General features: G+C 39.7%; 2 protein-coding genes across 7 annotated transcripts in view; one reads left to right on the top strand and one right to left on the bottom strand.

Moving 5' to 3' along the window:
• The window catches only part of LOC310901844 (uncharacterized protein), a 49,886-nt gene that overhangs the window by 6,875 nt on the left and 19,667 nt on the right, over positions 1-23,344 (top strand). The gene's annotated exons all lie outside the window — the stretch shown is intronic.
• Positions 1-23,344, bottom strand: part of ALS2 (alsin Rho guanine nucleotide exchange factor ALS2) — a 224,019-nt gene that overhangs the window by 192,667 nt on the left and 8,008 nt on the right. For all 6 annotated transcript variants that reach the window (XM_083842224.1, XM_083842222.1, XM_083842219.1 and 3 more), the window contains 2 exons: positions 10,753-10,943; positions 5,989-6,141 (listed from right to left, as the gene is read on the bottom strand). The gene's annotated coding sequence lies outside the window, so the exon portion shown is untranslated. Of the gene's footprint in view, positions 1-5,988; positions 6,142-10,752; positions 10,944-23,344 lie in introns of those variants that run through there.

Below are 23,344 nucleotides of genomic sequence, written 5' to 3'. Positions count from 1 at the left end.
CAGCATTAGGTCTCCTGCCATATATACATGTAAAGAAAATCCAGAATGCCAGGAGAGCTCCCAGCAGCAATGTCCTCCCAGAGAGCACTTCCAGGGCTCTCCCTGCAGGGAATACATGATGCCCTCCTGGAAGAGCAAAAAGGTAACAGGCACCGCTGTATGTTTGTTCTACGAGCGGAATCTATAATTACTGCTTTTAAACCATGGAGACTAACATGATATTTTTACAAGGAGTCCTGGGAATTTTAAGAACTGCTTTTATTTTTTATTTATGTGCAGAGGAAGAGGGGTGTGTGGATTCATTTCTTTCAGTTCACAAGTGCCAGATGCTACTGGAAAAGGAGGACAAAAGCAAGAGAATTAGAACTCCTTTATATACCCTATATATATACACCTTTATATATTCCGATAGACTTATCTAAACACTTTATATATTCCCATAGACTTATCAGTACAGAAACAGAAGGGTAACCCTGTCTTGGGTTTGTTCCCACCCCCACTCCTTTCTAGGGGGGTCTAGACAAACGCATCTCAGAGCCCAAATGCACCAGATCTAGTGGGGTCTAGACAAATGCATCTCAGAGCCCAAATGTGCTGCTCAACAGATCACACAGCACCTTGCACACAGTGAGCCCATGAACTGGCCCCTTGCTACAGGCCATCAGGCACCAATAAGATACCTGGCACTTTTGGTACAGAAGAGCATTGCGTGACAAGCAGGAAGCCTGAAAACCAGCAGGGCAGCAGCCCCCCATAACAGATGAAAGCAGGGCTGATGACAACTGCCAGATTTGTTGCAAACTGTAAAACTCTGGCACAAGAGTCAATTGCACATCTAACACTCAATGTGTGAGGCTTGGTAAATCTTGTCATGACTGCTAATACTTCACTAAGGAAAAACAACAACAAAAAAGATTAGTGGTAAGACTAAACTCCACAGAATTTCCATAAAAAAATTACAGGCGGTGAAGCCACCACATTCATTGCAGCAGGCAGATGTTTTGTTAAACATCTGTAAAATACATGCTTTTGTCTATTGGCAACTCTGGATGTCAGACCAGGCTCATGCCCAAAAGCAATGGTCAGTTAGCATCCACCCCAGAAGCCACTCCCGTATTGGAAAGGGTTAAAAAAAAGAAATGTACCTTCACTCAGGAAGTTTAGAGAAGTGGGAGAAGGGTATTGGAAACTCAAGTGAAAGCTCCTATTTTGTAGACTATGTATTATTTGTATGTATATTCAGGAGCTGCACTCCTATGCATTATGGATGAAAATATCCCGTATGTGAGCTTGGGAACTGAACACTCAAACTGGGATGCAGAACTGCATTTTGGTGGTCCTTGCAGTTCACACTGAGAAAGATCAAAACCTAACCCTACAGAAAACAACCAGTACATCTGAAAACACCTAACAAGCTGGATTTACTTTTGTGCTACAGATCATCCAACCCTTTTCAGCCTCATCCTTCTCGGAATTACCAGAGAACAATATAAACAGGTATTTAAAGAGGCTAAAAGCATGTGAAAAGCCTCTCTCTAAAAATGCTTCTGCTCTGATACTACAGATTGCTAATGCTGCTTGCTTTTAACAGCGCTTCACTAGGCAGTTTCATCATGGTTCCTGATAATGAAGTTCTTCATCTGTCATTATCGGGGTCCTGTTCATTTCAGCTATAATCTAGGTGAAGGTAGACTTCAACCCAAAAATGACTTAAAAAAAAAAAAAAGCTCTTGAATTTCAGACATCCTTGAAAAATAAACAAACAGGATTCAGTCAACATTTTTCTCACTGTGACAGAACCCCTTCTGCTCATTCAGACACTTTTGCTAACATCTGCATAGCAAGCTCACCCGAACAAAATAAGATCTCAGCACAGCTATTGAAGGGTTGAGGATACTGTATGAGAATGAGTGTCCTGGAATTTGCCAGCTGTAAACCCTGTATTCCTTTTCTTGCAGTGAATGTTAAAGGAGGCAGCAGCTAGTTTATAATCTGCTCAGCTATTTCTGCTATGCAGGTCAGCTAGTCAATATGAATCATCTTCTGACAGGCAAGTTATGCAGTTTCCAAAAAAAAAAGCAGCAGGCTAGTTTACAGTAAAAGAGTAGGTCTTGTTTTAGGTAAGGGCCATCACATACGCAAATATATCTAGGAGTAACTAACGAACAACAAAAAATATAACTTGTGTCTCAGATAACTTCCTTGCTGTCAGGAATAAATGGGAAGCAAGTGGGATTCAGTAACATGCAACACAGCTAGTGATTACTGATACAGTAAAGCAGTCGATGGAGTCTGGTTCTGGGAAGCTTTAAGAGGAAGACTACTGCAGAAGAAAATGGCTACACCATTAGACATGAGCCAGATCACCTGACCAAAGCCTACTCTGCATGACAGCCATGTAAACTGTGATGCTGTTTGCACTAACTTGTGACTGTCCCCAGGACGGGGAAGATGGCATAAGCCAGGAACTCCCTCCTTCAATCCCTCATCAGTATCTTAATGCCCTTTACAAAGACAGGGTATGTTCAAACTGCTGCACTACAGCTCTCCCCTCAGAAGCCGCAGGCAAGCAGGCAGAGGTGAAGTAGCCCTGCTCTACAAGATATCAAATCAACTCCTTGTCAATCTCTCAGAATGCAATAGATAAAATGGCCCAAAACATTCTCCCTACTTCTTTCCGTTCCTGATATTTTGTACAATCCTGTTACTGCACTGACATACTCTCTAAGCTTCATCTTTTTATCGTTAAAATGTTTTGCTCTGGGTTTTGAAAGCCCAAGCAAGGGCAGGTCATAGCAAAACCAGCTGCCATTAAAATGATGTTTTCTGTAACTCTTTTTTTAGACTTGCTCTGGTACCTGAAAATCAAATGTGACTTTCATTTTTCTTGTTTCACCTCCACTAGCAAAGGTCTTAAAGGCCGAATTATGCCTTCAGTTACACATTTACAGCTCTACATACTTGATACCTTCTCCCTGCCCCTGCAAAATAAAACATGTAAAAGCTCAGTGCAGCTAAAAGAATTAGCACTGCGTAGCAAGCTTTTCTTTATTACTTTCTCAGGGAATAGACAAAACTGGCAGCTAGCATATTTTAACTAAGTTTATTAATAGATCATTTACTAATTTTGCTGTGACTCAAGCTAAATTCTATGGTCAGTGACTACGTTTCCACAATTCAGATTTCCTATACATGGTCTTGTGATTGCTACACATAGATGCCTGTGAAGGATCAATTTTGCTTAGCTGTTATCGTCTACACTTCTGCCTCTGCAGCACCAACTTGAGCCTTTTGTCTCTGAATCAATTTCCCTGTAGAGGCCTTAGTTCTCACACAAAGAGGAAGTGGGACTGAAGTGGATGCACATTGACTTCCTTAGGATCTACTGAAAATACTGAAAATAACTTAACCTTCATCTCCAGACAGGGATATCCTCATTGAAGAATTCCTCTCCTAGAGCCTCTTGCAGTAGGTTTCAGAAGAAAGAGTAACTGCACATATCTGCTATTTGATATGAGGGCATTCGATGAGCTACAAACCAGCAACACAGTTAATCAAAGGGAATTCCTCTGGATACAATGAAGTGTACTCTAAAGCCATCAAAGCAAGAGAATTCAGAGTAAAAACAGAGATGCTTTTCCCACCCTAAACATGAGAAAGCATCTCAGCCCATTTCTGTTGCACAGATGAAGTCAAGCCAATGGGATATAGGGAAAATAATTTCAGATCAGGATATATATATTTATTGTAAAACATGTTCCAAGTTAAAGCTTGTTCTTTTTTTCATAATACAGTGTTACTAAGATAACCTAAAACCAAGAAAAAACAAGAGACCTCCTAGCAATACTCATTTAGCAGAACACCTGTGAAAAACACTTTAGAAAGAGCCTATGAAAGGTTTCTAGCAATTCTCTTAAGTTAACAGGGAAAATACTCCAGCACAGTATTAAATGTATCCCCTTCAGTAAGAAACATCATATGCATGGCATTTTAAAAACATATGAATTCAAACTGCATAGCTATTTCTTCTAAAAATAAACCTTCAATCACAGTTATTTGCTGAAGTAATACCTCTGCTAACTGTTAAACCATTTTGAATCATTACTATAGCTGAAGATTGGCTGACCTTTGCTAAAATTAATAAGCATGAATGCTATTTTGCAAAGAGCATTAGTGCTGTGGCATGTTGACTGAGAATATCAAAGATAGATCTTTGCCAGATGTTCAGACATAGAAGAATCACCAAAATATTTTTAAACCATAGCAATAAAATACAGTAAGGTGTACCTTATAAAACTATTGGGATGTAATCCCAAGGAGGAACACTACTCTGGACTGCTGTGGGAATTGGGTTAGACATTTGATGCTCTGAAAGGCAAAAATAATTAAAATACTTTCTCTGATCACTTGCTAAGACATCTTTGCATAAGTTACAATTTAACATAATTGTTATTTTCAAGTCTTATTTGTACATTAGTAGTGACAGTGGGGCTAAGTGAAATATCCTTTCAGGAGAAACAGTCCTGTGGAAAACACTAAGAAAAAAGAGATTGGAAGGCAGTATTGATGGATTTTCTCCAACTCTCCTTTACAAATTTCACTGGACAATGTAAACTGCAATTTCTTAAAGGTTTATAACTAAACTTGAAGAACTCACCACAGAACCAACACGAAACACTAATAATATTAAAATTGTCCATTATACATCAAAAACTTCACATATCTACTTCAAAGCATCAATTTCAACTTTGCAAGAAATAATTCTAAATTTTTCCCTAACTCAAACAAGTAAACAATTTAAGTAACTTTGAACCCTATTTTCCAATTTATATTTAAAAATGCTTGAAGTTACATTTCAGATTTTTTCCCAAAACCACCAGAGGTATGCTCTGTTTAAAGATGGAAATTAGCACCATTATGGGTGCTGACTACATTATGGGAATTATGGGAATTCCAAACATTATTGGAAATCATTCCAAAAATTATTGGAAATCATTCCAAATCAAGAACTTTAAAGGAATATTTAATGGGGTAAAACACAATAAAATACAAATAACTGACTGGGACTGGAATACTCTACAAGTTGTATGTAGTTCACACGTTTTCCTCTGCATTATCAGATTTTTCTAGATAGTGCTAGATCTGTGAAAAAAAATTAACGCTTTCACTAAAAGCACAGAAGATAACATTAAAAGTCCAGGAACAGCTAAAAGAAACATAGGGAAACATTTAAATACTTATTTTCTCATCAGGTACATTATTCTTTAAATCTAAGTGATGGTGATTGTTTTTTGGGAGAGCAAGAAAGTGACAAAATTTTTTTTCCTTATAGCAGTTAACACTAACTCAACCCATTTTTTTCATTACAAGTTGCCGTAAGCACCATCAAAAACTTCTGAGTTCTGCTTTAAGATAGCTCTCTGCAATGAAGATCCCTCTCATCTTAACTCCCAGGACAAAATCCTGGCCTCAGTGAACTCTGTGGCAAAACTGCCACTAGTGCAGGAAGGTGAGCAGTTCTCTCCAAGATGCCCATGGGAGGCTCTTTGAGGCCAGTTACCTCTGCACCAGCTCCACTTGGAAATGTTCTTTCTTGAGCAACGCTAGCCCCAGCCAGTACTCACTTCTCTGTGGGACTGAAATACTTTAGCTATTAAAACTGTTTCTGCTGAGTTAGTCCTCATAACAATGCATTTGTCAATGATGCATATGCACCTAATCTGTTCAGATTGCACTGATAGCTTTACTTACCAGTGCCTAGCACCCGGAGCCCAGGATGACACTGAACATCTCCATAACACCTGTCATTCAAAGTTTTTCCTTCATCTAAGCAGATGTTTTCCCTGCAAACAAGTGCCCGCTCTTGTGTGGTCTATACTCTTTCAACTGCACTTCAGAGTCAAACAGAAGTGGGTTCTCTCACTTTCCATATATATAATCCCACCTTCCCCAGTCCTGGGGTGAGACATTCATATTGCTGCACGTTACCTTTCTGTTTGCCTGCAGATCTCAGCCACATTAGACCATGGCCAGCTGTCCAGTACTGCATGGAAGGTGCGTCCTCAGCTGGGTTGGGGGGGAGTTCCATACTCTATTCTGATGGAAGAGAGCACTCAGCTCCTCCAGGATTCAAGGATTCACCTGCACAAACAAGAATGTTTCCATTTGTGAAAAGCTCCTTAAAAAGGAAAGAGCCTTTCCTACAATTGACCCCAATTGTTCCGAAGTCCCTTCAATGCTGGGATGTTGGGACATCTTAGAAGTTAAGGAGAGTGTACAGACAATACTTTCTGCCTTCATCTGTTAACCATTTATGACCAGACCTTTCCCTGAGACAATGACTTCATGCTTGGAAGAATATGCTTATAGTTGAGTAATTTTATAGAAATAAAGGCAGAATCAGTTTTGTTTTGTTTTAATGTCAAAATACAACAAAAACAGTGTTGACTATTAACTTTCATGTCAGTATTTCAACTGAGGAAAATAAAACCTAACACGTTTGTCAAGGAATAATATAGCCAGTGGTTTAAAACAGTTTAAAACAATTGGCCTGCAAGATAGTCAGCCCAAGCAAATATTTTCTTCCGAGCTGAAATAAAGACTTTCCAATTTCATTTATATATTTTACGTATTCAGAAACAGACTCAACTAAAGAACAGCAGTTAGTTGCTTTCCTTTTTTCTTTTCTTTTTTTTCTATGCGTTCTAGCCAACAGATTCACAAAGGATTTAAGAAGATTTTTTAAAAACAAGCAAGAGTCATGAGGTCACAGATACCAAGTTGTCCTCTTATTGTAAAAATGTAAATGCTACTGGTTTACAGTATAGTCTTTATATTTATTGTTACAGGACAATCAGCTACAGGGCCCTCTAGTATTTTAGAGCAAAAGCACATGAAATTTTTAGCAGCCATTCTCTGGAGGGAAATTTCAAGGTGACTAGAACAGTCCTTCATATGGATAAAAACACGCTTATAATTAAAACACACTTCTTATATGATCATTTTGCATTTCTCATTCATGTTAGCAGACTGCAAAAAAGTTATGGACACTTGAAAAGACAAAACTGTAATGGATGTTATTTTAATTTTGTATTATAAAGAAGCAAGCTTTATAATCCTGTTTAGAACTAAAATGTTACTTGAAAATAAACTAAAATTCTACTTGAACTGAAATACTTCTTGAAAGTCTGAGAGGCTATGGGGAGCTATTCATTAGTAAGATAGTAAAACAGCACACAAAGTTCACAAATTATTCCTGGACTTCACAGCAGCACTTGAAGACTATCACACAAAATGCAACAAATGAGGTTACACAAGAATTTGAGACGTGAGGAGGTCTCGGATTAAAAGGGTAAGGGCAAGCTCAGAAACATGGAATGTCACGTTAAAGTCTGCCATCTAGAGTTTTCAGTCCTTTCTGTAGCAGCTTGTGACTGTGACCCTGCTCTTGGTGCAGTTGGTATTTGCAACCAGTATTTTAACTTTGGAGTCTGCCTGTCTAAGTACACTCAGGCAGCCGCTAACAGGAGTCAGCTGGAGACAGCTGCTTTCCCTCAGCTGATAACCAGCTCTCCAGGTTCAGTCTCCCCACTGCAGAAACACAGAAGACATACTTCCACCCCACATTGCCTGCATCCATGCAGAGCAGCGGCAGACCCTCAACAGAGTTCTGCACAACTTCTATTTCCTCTGCATGAAGTTCACCAGGCCTTGCCCAGTCTCGTCCTTGAGCCTACCACCACACTGCCTCCACAACCGCTTCATTAAAGTCATCTAAGATCTACATGGCCCCCTACTCCCCTGTCTTTGAGTATTATTTGCTTAATAGGACGCTTATGTATGCAGCAATTCACAATGCTGTCTTTCTGTAAGAGAGAAAAGGGATGAAATTTGTTTTCAGGGCTGACAGTTTAGCTTGTTTTGTTTTTTTTTTTTTTAAATAATAATGATACTAAAACTCTCTATAAGCAGAGAGAGAGGAACTATACAAGATCCTGATCAAAAAGCTCTGAGACTGACTTACCATTTGAAACCAGAACCAATCTTCACAGGTATGCACTTCAAACTTCTTTAACTCAAGAAATGAGTAACAAGGTATAAGCCATGCCTACCTATAAAATTTGCTATGATAATATACAAAATATTTCTGGGAAAACCTAAGCATATTGCACTAAGTGAGTAGGTAATCAGCATACCTGGAGAAAGGCTTGAAGGTCTAAAATCTTACTTATTTTCCCTTCTCCCAGGTATCTCAGCCAGTCTATTAAAAGAAACTACTTTTCCCTACACATTTTCCCTTGCAGAAACATGGACTTCTTTTTGAGAATGCTCTGGTCATTCCACCAATCCCCCCCACCCTCTGTCGTTTGTACAGGTATCAGGATTAAGCCATATCCTATCATGCAGGAGAAGACAAATTTTTCAGTGAATGTGCAATAATGGGCAGCCCTGAAGATACAGATGCAATGACCACTAAATCTCATCTGAGAAAGCAGGTTTTTTTCTAATAAAACTTGTGGATCAGTACCTAGCCATATTAAACAGAGGGAGAAATAAAGGAGGCCAGGCAGAAAAAAAGAGATTAAGGTAGGGCTTTAAACTGGAATGCTTACATTGGAAGGTCTGCATTATTTTAGACAAAGTTAGAAGATGGAAACAAGTTGACTTCACTGTGAACAATAAAAAAAGAGCAAAGCATCAATAGTCTCCATTTAGGCAACTTCGCTTCCCTGTGTTGCTTTACACCCTTGCAATAATATAAATATACAAACACAAACATATTTTACACAAAGCTACATAAAATAAAGCTTTGGAAATCAAGCATACAAAGCACTTCAGTTTTGTAGCAAACCTTCTGATACACCTGTCATTTTCATAGTAAGTATAGGACAGAATTATCAGGCTGTGAAGGGAATCTTTTTGCTCTGTTTTGCTGCGTCCTTCCCTGGTGCCTCAGCTGGTCTCTCAATTTACTAAATTAAAGGCTATTTTTTAACAGTGGGAAGATTGTTCCTTATCAGACACCATTCAGCGCAGGTCCTCAATAAAGTGTTACTGGCAAGAACTCCAAAACCTGAGAGTACAAACTGAGGGCATCAGGGTCCAGTTGCACCAACATAATTCTTTTATAAAGGGATGCAAACAAGAATGCCTCATATCTGAGTTGGCAGTAAAACACCTCAAACTTGGGAGTAATACTTAAAAAAGAAAAAAATGTTAAGGGAAGTATCTAATAAAAGTAGTTGTTTCTTTCCCCATACAGCCCCACCCACTTTAATTATCATTACTCTGAACTGCAGAACTTTCTAACAAAGCAAATAATTGAGTGACAGCAGAAGGGGGAGGGGGGCAACTTATTTATGCATTTATTTTTTATTACAGGAAGTTCCTGGAATGCAGGCCAGACAATCTAACAAAAAATGGTGAGCAAATAGCTACTGGAAGATTTCTCAGGATTTATGAAAGCAATTGTCCTGATTATCCTCTGCCAAGAATTAGAAGAGACTATTCCCAATGCAGTGGCAAGAAAACATGACTGGGGTCACTGTCACTCCAGCCTAATGCTTAAATCTGTTACTTTGCAATCAAAAATCAGTGACTGTAGGCATAATCATTGTCCTGGTCCTGCATATTGCACAAAGGTCCATAAAATTACTCATGTGCTTAAGTAGTCCCACATGGTTCAGTGGGTCTCATTACGTAAGTGCTAGCAGGGGTCTTAGGTCAGGATACTGCATTCCTTAAACCAGACAAATTCCCATTGAAGTGATTAGGAGCACTTCATTTGCTGAATAGAAAGAATTCCACAGGTATTTGTTTGAAGTGTGAGACAAATTTACTTTAGCCACATTTCCACCTTTCTTTAATGTTTGCAGGAAAAAGCTATTTGAGTGTGGGAGTATTAATGACCAAGGCAAATTTCAGCTGCATTCACAGGTATTTGCAACAGAAGCTTGTGTACTCAGCTATTACCACACAAGTTACCTGACCAAATCACAATGAAGCAACAACTCGAATTTCTGTATCATGCACACATACTTACCGACTCCCTGGATATGTAGAATTTTTATTAAGTTTTATGCATATAAGGAAATCGTTGCCCTTCTGCAACTGAAAGGTGGGCTACATTCACTGCATTAGGCTTGAGCAGTGAGCAAGAGCTGCTACAGTGAAACAATAAATTAAGCAGACATCTTGCTAAATCAGCAACACAAGACTGAACCCTTAGTGCTGTTCACTACAAATGGATCTGTTGGATTATGGGTCATTAGTTCAACCACCTTCAAGAAGTACAACCCAATAGGAATGTTATTAAACATTTATCTTCAGGGGTAGATTTACTGGAGAAGATAAGGAGGTTGTAGAGACACTGTTAGTACTGCCTATTTCGGCATGCATTCCTGTCATAAGCACCTTTCATTCATAAAAATATCTCAGGAACCCAAAGCATCCTGCAGATGTCTGTCTTTACATGTTGGGGACTGCACCCTGGCACCCTCCAGACGCTGACCAGTTATTTCCAATACACATTACCTGTTAACCTCTTGCTGCCTTCCTATTCCACGTTGTCAAGACACTGGGGCAAACTATTTTGAAAAAATACAAACTGAAAGCTGAATTTCCCAATATACAGTCAGTCCCAAGGACACTGAGCTTGCTCCTAATAGCAGGCCACCCAAACGTTTTTCGAAAACCAGAGGAGTTATTTAGAAGTAGAATTTTCAAGCTCCTATAGGTTTATTTAACTCTTACCTCGAGCCTCCGCATGTTTGAACCTGCCTCCTTCCGACCCTCTTGACTGGCTGGAGCAGGAAGGTACAAGGCAAAGAACAGGGCCTGCCTGTGAGCCCCGGGGATGCCTTAGAAAAAAACCTGGTCAATGAAATTCTCCCAGATCTTTTGCAGGTCTTAATCGTAGGTCTTCAACAGGCTCCCCAGCCAATCTGTAACACAATAGCACCAACAAAAGTGTCAAAAAGAGATCTCCTGTAACAACGGTTTGTCATGGCAAAGACACAAAGACCATTAGAAGAGAAATCAGAATTAATTACCTAATTACCGTGTTGGCTGTAGAGGGCAACGGATCATACTAAACTACTGTTGAAACTGTCACTGCCTTACTAAGAAAGAGGGTAATTGGACACAAAAGCAGTTTCTCTCCTTTCCTGGGGAGGTCAGTTCAGGTTCTTGGAAACCTGTACCTTGGCCCATGTGCCATAAAAAAAGTAAGGAATTAATTAAGCAGGAGGAAAGCACAGTTTTCATCACCCTGGTCTATTGTTTCAGCCTTTGCAGGCATTAACATTTGTCACTGCATCGGTTTACACTCCGCCATATTTGTGGTTTCCCCACACGAAATCATAACAATTTAAATTTTCATTTAAAGGTCAAATTCCAGAGAAAGAAGTCATCCTGTGAGGAGAGATGAGTTGAGTGGATTTTTGTTGCAGGTTCCAAGCAAGGAGGTTGCAGCCAAAGCCTGAGTGCAGTTAGCTAGTTTTACTTCACTTATTCTGATGGCTTCCTCACTGTCTCAAAGGAAGGCTTTGTTCTGATTTTAAAAGCTGTAGTAGCATTTCTAGGTTTGAAGCTATGTATGGAAGAAGCTTACCATACTATTTTCAATTTCTCAATTATTGATATTCGAGAAAGCTGGGTAGTAAAAGCTCTTTTAGATTTAAACAAATCTCATTCTGCCCTAACTATGAATTACAACATCAATAATTCTTTTTGTTACAAAACAATTGTGACAACCACGTCAAGCTGAGCACTCATGACTATGCATCTAGTCTCTAGAAAGTCAAACTAAGTCCTGATTTCGTGAACAAGGCAGGACCAACAACCTAAAGAAGCCCTCTGTCTTTCAAGAGCGGGTCACAGAGTTTCATATCCCTTCGACCAAGACTCAAGCAAGCTAGAGTGTTATTCCATTCCAAAAAATTCATTCCTGTTTTCAAATAGTCACAGAAATACAAACTGCAGCTTAACACAACCTAGTGGTATGAAGGATAGCTAGCTGAAAAACAAACCCAAACAACAAAAAACACCACACCACCCAAAAAACTCATACCCCCCAGAATCTACTCTGGAAATTAACAAAAAGGCAGCATATTTCACTGCTGAAAAGTACAATTTTATGGAAGGGTGTTGCCTCTTATCAGCTGCCATGCCCTTACTAGCTAGCTCTTAAAAGTAGAACAAATGTTAGGAACTTTTATGACTGGATGGGGAAAGGCAGGAGATAGACTATTAAAAAGGTATGGGGAAAAGTTAGCACGGGGCCAAAACAACCTTGCAGCTGCATTACATTATCCCAGTGGGAAGTTGCCAGGCTGGCAGCAAAGTTAAGCTCTATGCTCATGAAAGTGAAGCACTGATACCACCAGCTACAACTTGCATTAAATGAACTTCCCACACCTCTGTACCAATCCAGCTCTGTCCTGATCTGCAACAACTGTGCTGTTCCAGCCTTGGGCTGGTTTTACGCAAAGGTTGCCAGTCAATCTGTACATCCAAAATGTGCAGTGATTTACAATTAAGTTTCTTTCATTCTGCCATGATAGATAGTGAGGATTATTATATGTAAGCAACAGCTAGCAGGATAGGTACTTTGCAAGTTACTACCCATCCCATCACAATCTAATCATAACACTTAAAATCTATAACCCTAATGAGCTCCTATATTATTCAAGCTAATTATTTTATAGTATCACAAATGTACATGGTACTTTTTAAAATACAGAATAGAGAATAGAGACATAGAGAGATTATCTTTTTGAGTTGGAAGAGTTTACACTAACAGAGGATAACACCTTTGGAAATATAATTTGTAGAAATAACTGTGGTAAGAAAAAACATCTTGGAAAAGCTTCACAAGGAAAAGTAGGATCAAGAAGCAGTATGATGGATAAATATCAAAAGGACAGGCTATGCATATGGTAAGACAAGGCCTGAAACTTTTATTCAAGTCCTTATCAGCATGACAGAAGCTTAGCATGCCAGCTGAATGCTCTCCTTCACCTACAACAGTATCTCCATAGTCACCCAGGAGACCTTTTAACACTGTCCAAAACCTACTGCTTCCAGACACTGTCAGCATTTCAGGAGACCTTCCTTCCTAATGTTCAAGTGGAGCCACAGTGCAAAAGCCATACGGTGGAGCACCACAGAAACACACCAACCTGCTTTTAGCTCTTCACAGTTTCATAGGGACACATGCAGCATCATCAGTTTACTGCTGTACAGCTCCTCCAGCTTACACAAGCTCAGCACCATCTCAGGGAGAAACAGATGTTGTAATCACACAAACTTCCATGCAACTTAATTCAAAGCACTTTAGAAACATTTGAAAAAAATAAACCTTTAACTATGAAAGCATATTATAGACAGGATCACATCACTGATGAAATGTAGCTGCCTCTGCTCTGCAAAACTGTGGCTGTCTTACTGTCCCCAGTGACATTACACCACCATCCAAAATCAGGAAAAGGACTGGCTATCAAAGCCAGTCTGGAACTACATTCAGGAGTTAATTTTTAATATTTGCATTTATGAGAACTATTTCTGAAAATATTTCAGATATTAAATATCATTCATTGTAGATCATTGATCTGAAGTTCTTATAGCCATATTCACAGAAAACTCCAGTCTTTGGAGGCAGCTGTCCAGAAGAAAGGAGAAGCTCTGAATCTTAGAAATACAGAGATCAGTGTTGTGTTTTTGGTTCTGCAACAACCATTTTTGTGTGTTGTGTAGTATGTTGCCATATACCTTTATGACAAACTTAACTTGCTAACTCAAGAAAAGGAAAGATTTCAGTTGTAAAAGTAAAAACAAAACAACACAAAAAAACCAACACCTAGATTATTGAATTATTCAGTAACTAGTGGGCTGGATAACATTTCCAAATAGCAGAACTGGCATAAAACAGTACTCACAATTTGAGATTATATTTAAGAAACTTGGCAAGTCTTCTGTCAGTGCCCACATTGTGACCAGACAATGGTGTTTGCAGCAAGGCTGGAATCAGCTCCTTCACAGACAGCTACTCTTTATCAGCTGTATCTCAGTGCTCAGATAAAGATGTAGACTGATGATGAACAAACACAAAGCAGGGAAGAGGTAATACCTCAGTGCTTATTTCCAAACTAAGGTTTTGCTGTTTTGAAATATATATATAATATAGCACACTAACTTAAAGACCTTGTGCAAGGGATCTTACAGTCTAAGGACACACCTAAACTTCCATCCAGAAATCTGTTCTTACGGATCTTGTTGCAGAAGCAGGGTCTGAGATGACAGTCAGAAATCTACAAAGATGGATGAAACGAGATAGACACTGAGAGGAAGGGGAAAGACAAAAGCCTCCTCCTGCACTGTTTGTTCTTCCACAATCACATAACATTACCACACAGCTACAGAGCTGCATTGGCCACCCAGAACAATACATTTAGCACTTTCAGAACATATTTCAGTGCAAAGAGCAACACAAAACCCAGCACCATCACCTGTTCATGCAGCCTAAACACATATTCCTATGGGGAAACAAAGTCCAAAGAAATGAATTCATTTTCTAAAATCCTTGCATTGACTGATTCCACAGTCCCCAGTTTACTGCTGTCCTTTGTGTGTTTCTGGTCTTTGAAAAGTCTAGTAAATAGGCTAAAGTTAACATAGTGTCAATGAGCAAGTTAATCAGTTCCTAGGTTATAGTTTCACACCGTCTCCAAACTCACGTGGGTATTGTATCACACTGGCTTACATTAAGTATTTTTTTCACAGCTTTTTAAAGTATAAACCTAAGTTTTGCTTTGATAAAATTATGCCAGAGCACAGATCCACGGGAATGGATCCATTTTGTAACTAGAGAAGACAAGGAGTCCCATACACTTTGCTGTAGTTTTCAGTAAAAAATACTGAGTCTGCTCATCTTTAAGGGGCAAATGCAAATACCTTTCTTTATTAAATGTACTGACTGTGGTGCTCTAGATTACACCTTCCCGACTTGATTAGTTATGGCTCCATTTTCTCTTCCAACAGAAAATTCCCACTAAGATTCAGAATTACACACAGGTAAATGATGTAAGGAAAATTCTTTACCATCACCAGGAACATTTATTTCCAGACAAAGATGGCTCCCAGTTGTTGTGCTCATGTCTTCATCTTTCCCCAAGCATCTTTAACATTTACAGTAGACTAATCTTTTCTTTTGCTAGATTCTATATGGATGCACTGACTCCTCCTCAAACGTATCTAGCCACAATACAGTAGCTTTGGGGGGAGAATTTGTTAGAAAAATGCCATCTGTATTTGTGGTGCTCTATAAACAAAGATATCACCAATCTGATACACTATAGGTCAACTCTTCCTTTCTTTACTGTGTTCACTTTTCAGCAACTGAAATCACAGGGCATGAAGTCAATAGATATTTGAGCTATTTAAATAGCTCCAAGGATAAAGGTCATGCCTCTGATGTGATTTATCTTCAAGGGAACCCACCCAAATCTTGGAAACCACTGCCTTGGAGATAGGAGATTCTGGGGGTTGTATAGATAAGAGGTTGGTATATTAAAACTGGAGATAGCTTTTTACCAGTGTGTATTTAAATAGCTTAGAGCAAGGCCTTCAGTTAAAAAAAAATTACCACCAGTATGTTATACTCAGGGAAGTGCCCACGAAGTCACAGAGTTGTTCTCTCCCACACTGGCTAAGAGACTGGCATCTTCCAGCGCATTCAGAATCTAGCACAGTAAAGGAAATTGGCAGTTGGGTGTTTGAGCCACTGCTGCCTCATGACCCAGCACTGTTTTTGGTCATGCTCCTAGCTTTACTTCCAAAATAAGGATAATTCTCCTAAACAGGAGGGAGACAGCTTATCCCTTTGCAAACCTCAAGTGTAGTTCAGTGAGCCAGGCTAAACAGCCGACCATGCCAAAGCAGGTAGTCCCACACTACCATCTTCCCCCAAGCCTGCCACATACTCCACTCCCTGTTTCCCTTATGCCAGACCTGGCATTTGTCTAACTCCTCTGTGAATCCAAAAGCTCGAGTACTTAGCCAGAAACTAACCCTGAAATAAGTAAATAAAAATAAAACTGACAAAGTAGCAAACTTAGTCAAAGGTCAGCTAAGCATGAGAACTGACACCAGGGAGAAAAGGGAGAAGAGGGAAAAGCCTGGGGCTCCCTGAATTTCTCAGGAAACCAGTTCCTACAGAGGTAGCAGAAACATCCAACACCAGCACCATCACTGCATAGCCACATACAAACAACATCAGCAAATAACTTGGTAAATACAAGTGGTGAAATGAGACAAACCTAAAGAGCAAGGGCAGTATCTCCCTGACTTGCTGTACATATCACTACCCACACAAAAACAACTGTTCACACAAATTTAACAAGTTTTGACCAGTCCTGTGAAGTCTGCTACAAGACGTTTTGTTTTTGTCCCAAATTTATTCTGCACAACAGAACTCCAGCTTGTGTAACAGAGACAGCAGCAGCACAATTAAAAAATTCCACCTGAGGCCAGCTCTGTTCAGCAACCAGAGGAAAGGAAGAGAGCTAATTAAAACCATGTTCCCTAAAATCAGGAGTCATTAGTTGCAGGTCCCAGATAAAACATAGTATCTGTCACAGATGTCTGACCTCAAAACAGAATAGGGAGCAGGGGAGGTGGATGCAGTTACAACAAAAAACATGCTAAAGGAAAATGTGATTTAAGAGCTACTAGAATCACTGGTATTTGTGCTTGGGTGAAAAGGAGAGAAGTGGAGCTGTAGTGGATACTAAGGGCACATTCAGGCAAGCCTGGCAACGATAAACCTTATGATATAATTGTGAGTATTGCCTATTTTCTTAGAGATCAGTGTCACAATAATTTATTAAGTTCTCTTAACTAGTCAGCCCAGATAGGAGGGATTTCAGATTAATTAACTACAGGCTTAAACTTGCAAAGGCGTATTCTGCATCTTGAGACCACCGCACACCTTGCAGGAGAGCTGGAAGTATCTTTTGGGAACAAACGTGGGATCCATTACTGTTTAATTTCTAAGTTCTCCTTGCAGTGCCCAAAACACTGCAGACTGCAGCAGCTACCATTTTTGCATCTACAGCAGTCAGAAAGCTCTTGAATTGTTAACATGGGAATATCGGTACTGCTGTTACTCCCAGACATTTCTTTCTTCACTTTCCAATGTTTTCTCTGTGCTATCTGTCATTACCTCATTTTATCATTTTTCTTTTAATTAAAGATTATTATTCAAGGGAGTAAACAGCACAATTTGAGAATTCATTCAGCATGGGTAGACACACATATGGTATAGTGACTTAAGCAGAGGATCAGGAGATGAGATGCTTTAAGACCTAGCCTGACAGTCTCTCTCCTGGTCTTTATGCTAGTCATTTACAGTGAAGTATTTTTCCCTTCCCTCAGCCAGAAGTTCAGTAGGGGGTCAGTTCCTTTGGACAGAAGAGTTACCCGACTAATGTTGATGCTCCAACTTGTAGCTACACAATCCTTGTGCAGAGAGCAGACAGTTTACGTTTGTTCTCACCATAGTTACAACACAGATGATCTCAACTATGTCCTCATCAGGTCAATGCGCAGCACAGCTTTACAAACACCACAGGCAGGACAAGTTATGTACATCACATCAGCTGGTCAAGGCAAAATTTGACCTAGATGAGAACCTTCTCCCAGCATGTCCGAAATATGTATTTTTTCCTTGATCTAGTCTGGCTGCAAACTTGATAGCTAACGCTGACTAGTTAACCACAGTCATCCCATGAAGACAACTCACTGTGGGCAAAACCCAGTCACCTTTTGTTGCCTGAGTCACACGGCATTGAGATTATGGAGGAATTCCCACAGAACAGGGCTATGCAATGGACAGTGTATGGACTCCAGGTGCAGCCCCCCCCCAGGCAACCCTGCCTTCTCATCATGTTGAAGAATCTTCTCTGCGCACACCATAGTATGACAGACAGGAGTAGCAATGCTTCTTTCAGCCTCCTTAGTTCTCCACCGGATAATTCTTACTTGCTTAACGAGAGAGTTATGATTAAAAAAATAAGTAATTCACTTCAGCATTACTGTGTTTCTTTTTCAACCACACAGGAAAGCAGAAACAGACAAGAAAGTAGACCCTTACCTATAACTAGCTAATTTCCTGGTATGTTAAACAAAAGTAAGATTAATTCTTGTGGCACCATTTATTGAGTGTATGTACCTGTATCTAGTTCTTCCCTCATTTTTCCTCTAGGAAACAGAGCACTGTTTCTCAACTCAGAGAGCTGCAAAGTCAGGATGATGTCAGTCTGGAAGCTTCAGATTAATGCAGGATAAACAGACTGAGTCAGACTTTGGTTCTCTTCTGCATCCCTATGAGATACTATGGGTACCCAAAGCAGAACAGCAAGGTGACATTAATCCTGTGAAAGGTGCAACATTCACAATCCATTTCTATCTTTTATATGCAAGCTGGAACATTTTCAGAGCATCAAGGATGAAAGAATCTTCTTAGTAAGTGAAATACTAAGAGATCAAGTACGGATTAGACAGAATTAGCAAAACTGTTCCTGTTCACTTTTTGCCCCCCTAAACTGATGAGTTTGCAAGTCATTGCTTCACTTTCCTTTCTAGGTTAAGAGGAAGAAAAAAACAAACAACCCATATTTCAAGGTTTCTCCAGCAGTGAGGTTTTTCTGTGCTGAACATTTATGACAAGAATTCTCAGTAAACTGGGGGCTGTCCAGGCACCTCACATCTTCCATTCAGTTTCAAAACATAAGCAAACATCAGCATTGCCACCAAAACAAACCCACGTAGCAAACACCCATTTACCTTCCCTCCCTTCTCTCTTCTCCATGTTCTCACCCCAACACTACATTGCCTCTTCCATATATGCCAACAAAAGCATTTTATTTGAATGGATCTGAATTGGCAAAACAAGTAAAAAAGGAATTTCATGAACCTCAGTCCAGTTCACTAAATACACACATACACACATTTGGCTAGGTTCAAGGACATAGCATGCAAAACAGACTAAGAAATGGCCAAGTTCTTTCAGTAACTGTCAACTGTTGTAAAAAAAAATCAATGAAAATAACTCTCTACAAGGAATTATACTGAAATTCCCTGACCTAAGCTCCTACATTCCCAAAGCTGTATTAAGAAGTGGAGGGATTTTTTGAAAATACTGTTTTCCTCCCTTCTGAAAAAATAAGCAGAACAGTACTTATCTTAGTGGACAAAGGCAGAATTCTACTCAACATCACCCATTCCTTCAGTAGAGAGGAGGAAGTTTGGGTTCAGATTTGGAGGGTACTGGTTATTCAGCATTCACTCACCACGCAGGCATTAAGCAGAATGTGATTTACTTCACTTTCAAAGCTGAGTGAGCTGCCACAGAGAAAGGCACCATTACTGTGCACTAAGAATATCCAAGCACAGGGGGAGTGCGAAGGAGTTGGGCATTGTAAATTCATATTCCAACTTATTGCACACTAACTTTCTTGTACAGACAAGCCCTTAGACTAATAGGCACCTGGGAGTCTTCAAGTCTGAGTGCCCAATAAATAAAAAGGCTATTTTATTATTATTTTTTTTATTGGTGCTCTGGAACCAAGCTCTGATGTCCCTACTCAGACAATGCTTCCATTGAAATCAAGTCTTGGTCTATTATTAAATACTGTTTCTTTTACAGCTGCAAGCTTTCCAGGTTAGAGGATTTAGTATCAAGCCAAATCACTAATCTCAGTCTAAAGGGAATTGTGCATGCATTTATTTTGATTTTATATAGGTACCTAGATACTGCTAGATTCAATAGACTTGCACTCATGCCTAGAGAAGTAAGTCTTCTCATGTCTACCAATTGCCAACTCAGATAAACTCTAAAGAAAATCAAAATTCAAGTTTCATCTCTCTTTAAAAACTGCTCCAGATTCAGTTGTTTGAGAAAATATCAAGGATCACAAGAAAGTTTGAAAGTCATCAATAGCTTTCAGTTCAAATTTACCAAGCTTTAAATGCATGATAGACACTCAGAACTGAAAATAGTGTATATCTGAAGGCTCCGCTGCAGTGAGTTCGTATGGCATTAATCCTCTAGGTATTCTGAGCTGCTCCTCCCTACCACCACAGCTATCTTCCATACTGACAGACGAGACTTGAGCTGAGCCCACTGGACTTAATGAAGCAGCACCAGAGATGAAGTTGCCTAGAATGGACAACCCAATTTATCAACTCCCCAATCATAGTGAGCAGCAGCCATGTTACAGGTGATCTGGATAGCCATTACCAGGCACTACTAGGAATTATTTATGCAATTCTGTGCAGCTGCAAGGAAGCGATAGCAGAAGTGAGCCCTAGACTAAGAAAGCAGATCTGGACAGCATTTGCTTTTTAGCTTCATCTGCAAGAAGCTGCTCAGATTCTGACAAAGGAATCCATTTCCCCCCTTGAGATACCCAGCCAGCACACGAAGGAAGCAATCACTTACATACATGTTATTTTAACTTCCTTCCTGCTACACTTTTTGCTTTTTTAGAATGATGGGTCAATGACAAACATTTTCCTTCTAGGCAGCTCACTCACAGTGGTGTTCATGGAAAGTTTGACAGCTTTATCTTCCTTCTGAGCTACTTACAGCTGTGACTCCATTACTTTGAAGTCAACTTGGATTCACTTGGAATTAAGTGCAGACATCAGTGACTCGGGCTTAGTGTGTCACCTGCGTTTGTTATCTTGCAGTAGACAATTTAATCAGTTTTTTTTTTTTTGTCTAGGCACAAGGACAAGAAAAAAGTTGATCAGCATTTCACAGGCTTGTTTCTTCACTGCTAGCAGGCCATTTAACATCTGATAGACCATATAAAAAGGTCTTCCCAGGGGCTTACAGTGTTTGGGTTGTTCTTTTTATAGTGCAGAAGGTCATTAATGAGCAAGTGAAAGCAGCATGGAAATAGCTAGACAAGTCTCGTTGAGTTAATAAGAAACTGTCATTCTGCTTCAGTACTTTCTCATTAAGCCTAGCAATGTTCACGTCTAAGGAGACTGATGGTACAAATCTATTTTAATGCTCAATTTAGTTCCCCAAGTCTTGAGTTTCCTTTTTTTTTTTTTAAGTATGGCTTTTTCAGTTTAGAAATTCGAGGAAAAACACTACACTTCAGTTTTTACAGAGGCAGTTCAAAAGCTAAAATTCCTGTTAAAATAAAAAGGAGCTAGATGTACCTTGACTTTTCTGAAAATACTAGACATTCTAAATCAAATTTTGTCCTCCTGCTCTTATGAAACGGTACATGTTTCTCTACAAAGTCACTCATCATATTCTCATACTTCGTATGTCTCCCAGGACTAGCATCCTTTTGGTTGTTATTGGGTTTAAGTGTCACACAGAAATTAACTCCTCATTGCTTAAATAGGAGCAAGGCACAGACACCACCTTTAACTGAGTCTTAAGTATCACGGGCCTGTCATGCATCACTAACTAACAATGAGTCCACAAAGCCACTTCTTGCTAAGAACTCCATGACAAGAAAAGCTTTAGTAACTCTTTAGCTACACTCTTCTCTCCCATGTAATTTCGGTGCTTTTGCCTAGAAACTTAATCACCTCTGTTGTTGCTAGGTATCTTTCCAGAGAGGATTAGTTACCCGTATTTCTGACCTTTTGTTACCAGATCCCAGCACTTTCTCTTATGCAGCTTTTACCACTGTGCTTATTATTCCAAGCAAGTGTCTTGGCAGAAGTTCAGCATCATACAGGTCGCAAGGAAAGCCAATTTATGAAAGTGACCTCTGTGTCACTCTGGGGTTGCCATCAGGTCACTTCAGGCTCAATCTCTATATACCATCATGCACAGGAAGTTGTGCTGGCAGTGGTACAGTACTCGGCTACTTAGGCCTAAAGTCAGGCATATGAACTCCAAGAGGAGGATGGAAAAGATCGGAGCAAAGTTCAACAAAGAAAACTGATGGAAAACAGCTATGTGTTCTCTTTTGTACCTCACATGTACAAAACCTTCATGTGTGTATCAGACTAGACCAGCTACCACTGAGCAATACCAGCTCTCTCCTGCTGTTTTTAACACTAAAGAAAACAGCGCAGTGCATTAGTGAGGGAGTTTCATTCTCTTATCTGTTATTCTCCAGCATTTGTTAGCTAAACCTCTTAACTCTCCCAGCTACCCATTGCTCACACCAGGGAAGTTCCTAAAGCACACCTTTTCACACAGCATGGGTTTCATCTCTTAGTTGATTTCTCTTTTCTGAACTCCACACATACGGAATTTCTTGTTAGTAAGCCCGTAACAACTGTACATCTCGGCTCTGAAAACTCCCTCTAGAGCTGCTTCCACAGAACTCGTTTTTATGTTAGTTTCTTTTCCTTTTCTTCTCCTTACAACAACCTACCAAAAGTCCCTAGATCTTTCATGGCAAAGTACTACTTCCTGCAGAGCAGATACTGTGGTAAGCTTCCTGAAGGCTTGAAATCTCAGATCATTAAGGTCATGTAAAGGTGAAAAGTGTTTAAAGGACACTGAAGAAGAGGTGAGAAAGATAAGATGCATCCCAACATGCCAAAAATACTGCAGGATTCAAGTCATGTAAATAAAGGGGTTTCCATTATAGGCTATGCTGTTTTGGTGGAATGCTTCATAAACCCACCAATCTGAGGTAATTTAAGAATTCTCCCATTATTCTAATTCCATGAGTGCTTCCCACCTTTTCAACTGTTGCACAAACAGTACAATGCAACTAAAGAGTGTTTTTCCTTCCCAGTCACACTTTTGCCAGCTGAGCACTGGTACTTTCTCAGTATTAGCACTCTTGACATTAGTGCAGCTGCCAAGGAGGAAAAAAAGCAAAGAGTTTAGATAAATCTATAGCACATACCCCCAACTACCTTAAAGTACATTTAGCACTGGTGTTAGAGTCATGACTAGCATTACCACAGTATGCTCTGCTGATTGTACTCTGGACTACATGAAGACAGAGCGAACAACAACTTCAGACCACAGAAGCAGCAGTGAGGGCTGGTGGAACTGACAGCACAGAGCAGCGATTGCTTTATGGTCAAAAGGCTTATTTTTTTAGCTGTACTTTCCTGGTGAGGCAGAAGGTGGGCAGCAAAGCAGCAGAAAGAGCATAGCCACTCTTACACCTACACACCATTCAGAGCAGCAAGCATGCATTCCCTGATTGTGTTCCTGGTCCTTTCAACACTTAGTTAGCTCTGTGACATCAAGACATTTAAACTTAGTACAACACAAAATAATAAAAAAATAAGCCTGCGAAGGTATTAGCGAGAACTCACACAAGACTTAAGAGCTTCTGAAGGC

Source organism: Anser anser (genome assembly GCF_964211835.1).
Source record: "Anser anser genome assembly, chromosome: 6".
Taxonomy (NCBI): domain Eukaryota; kingdom Metazoa; phylum Chordata; class Aves; order Anseriformes; family Anatidae; genus Anser; species Anser anser.
This window is presented reverse-complemented; position numbering and strand designations above follow the sequence as displayed.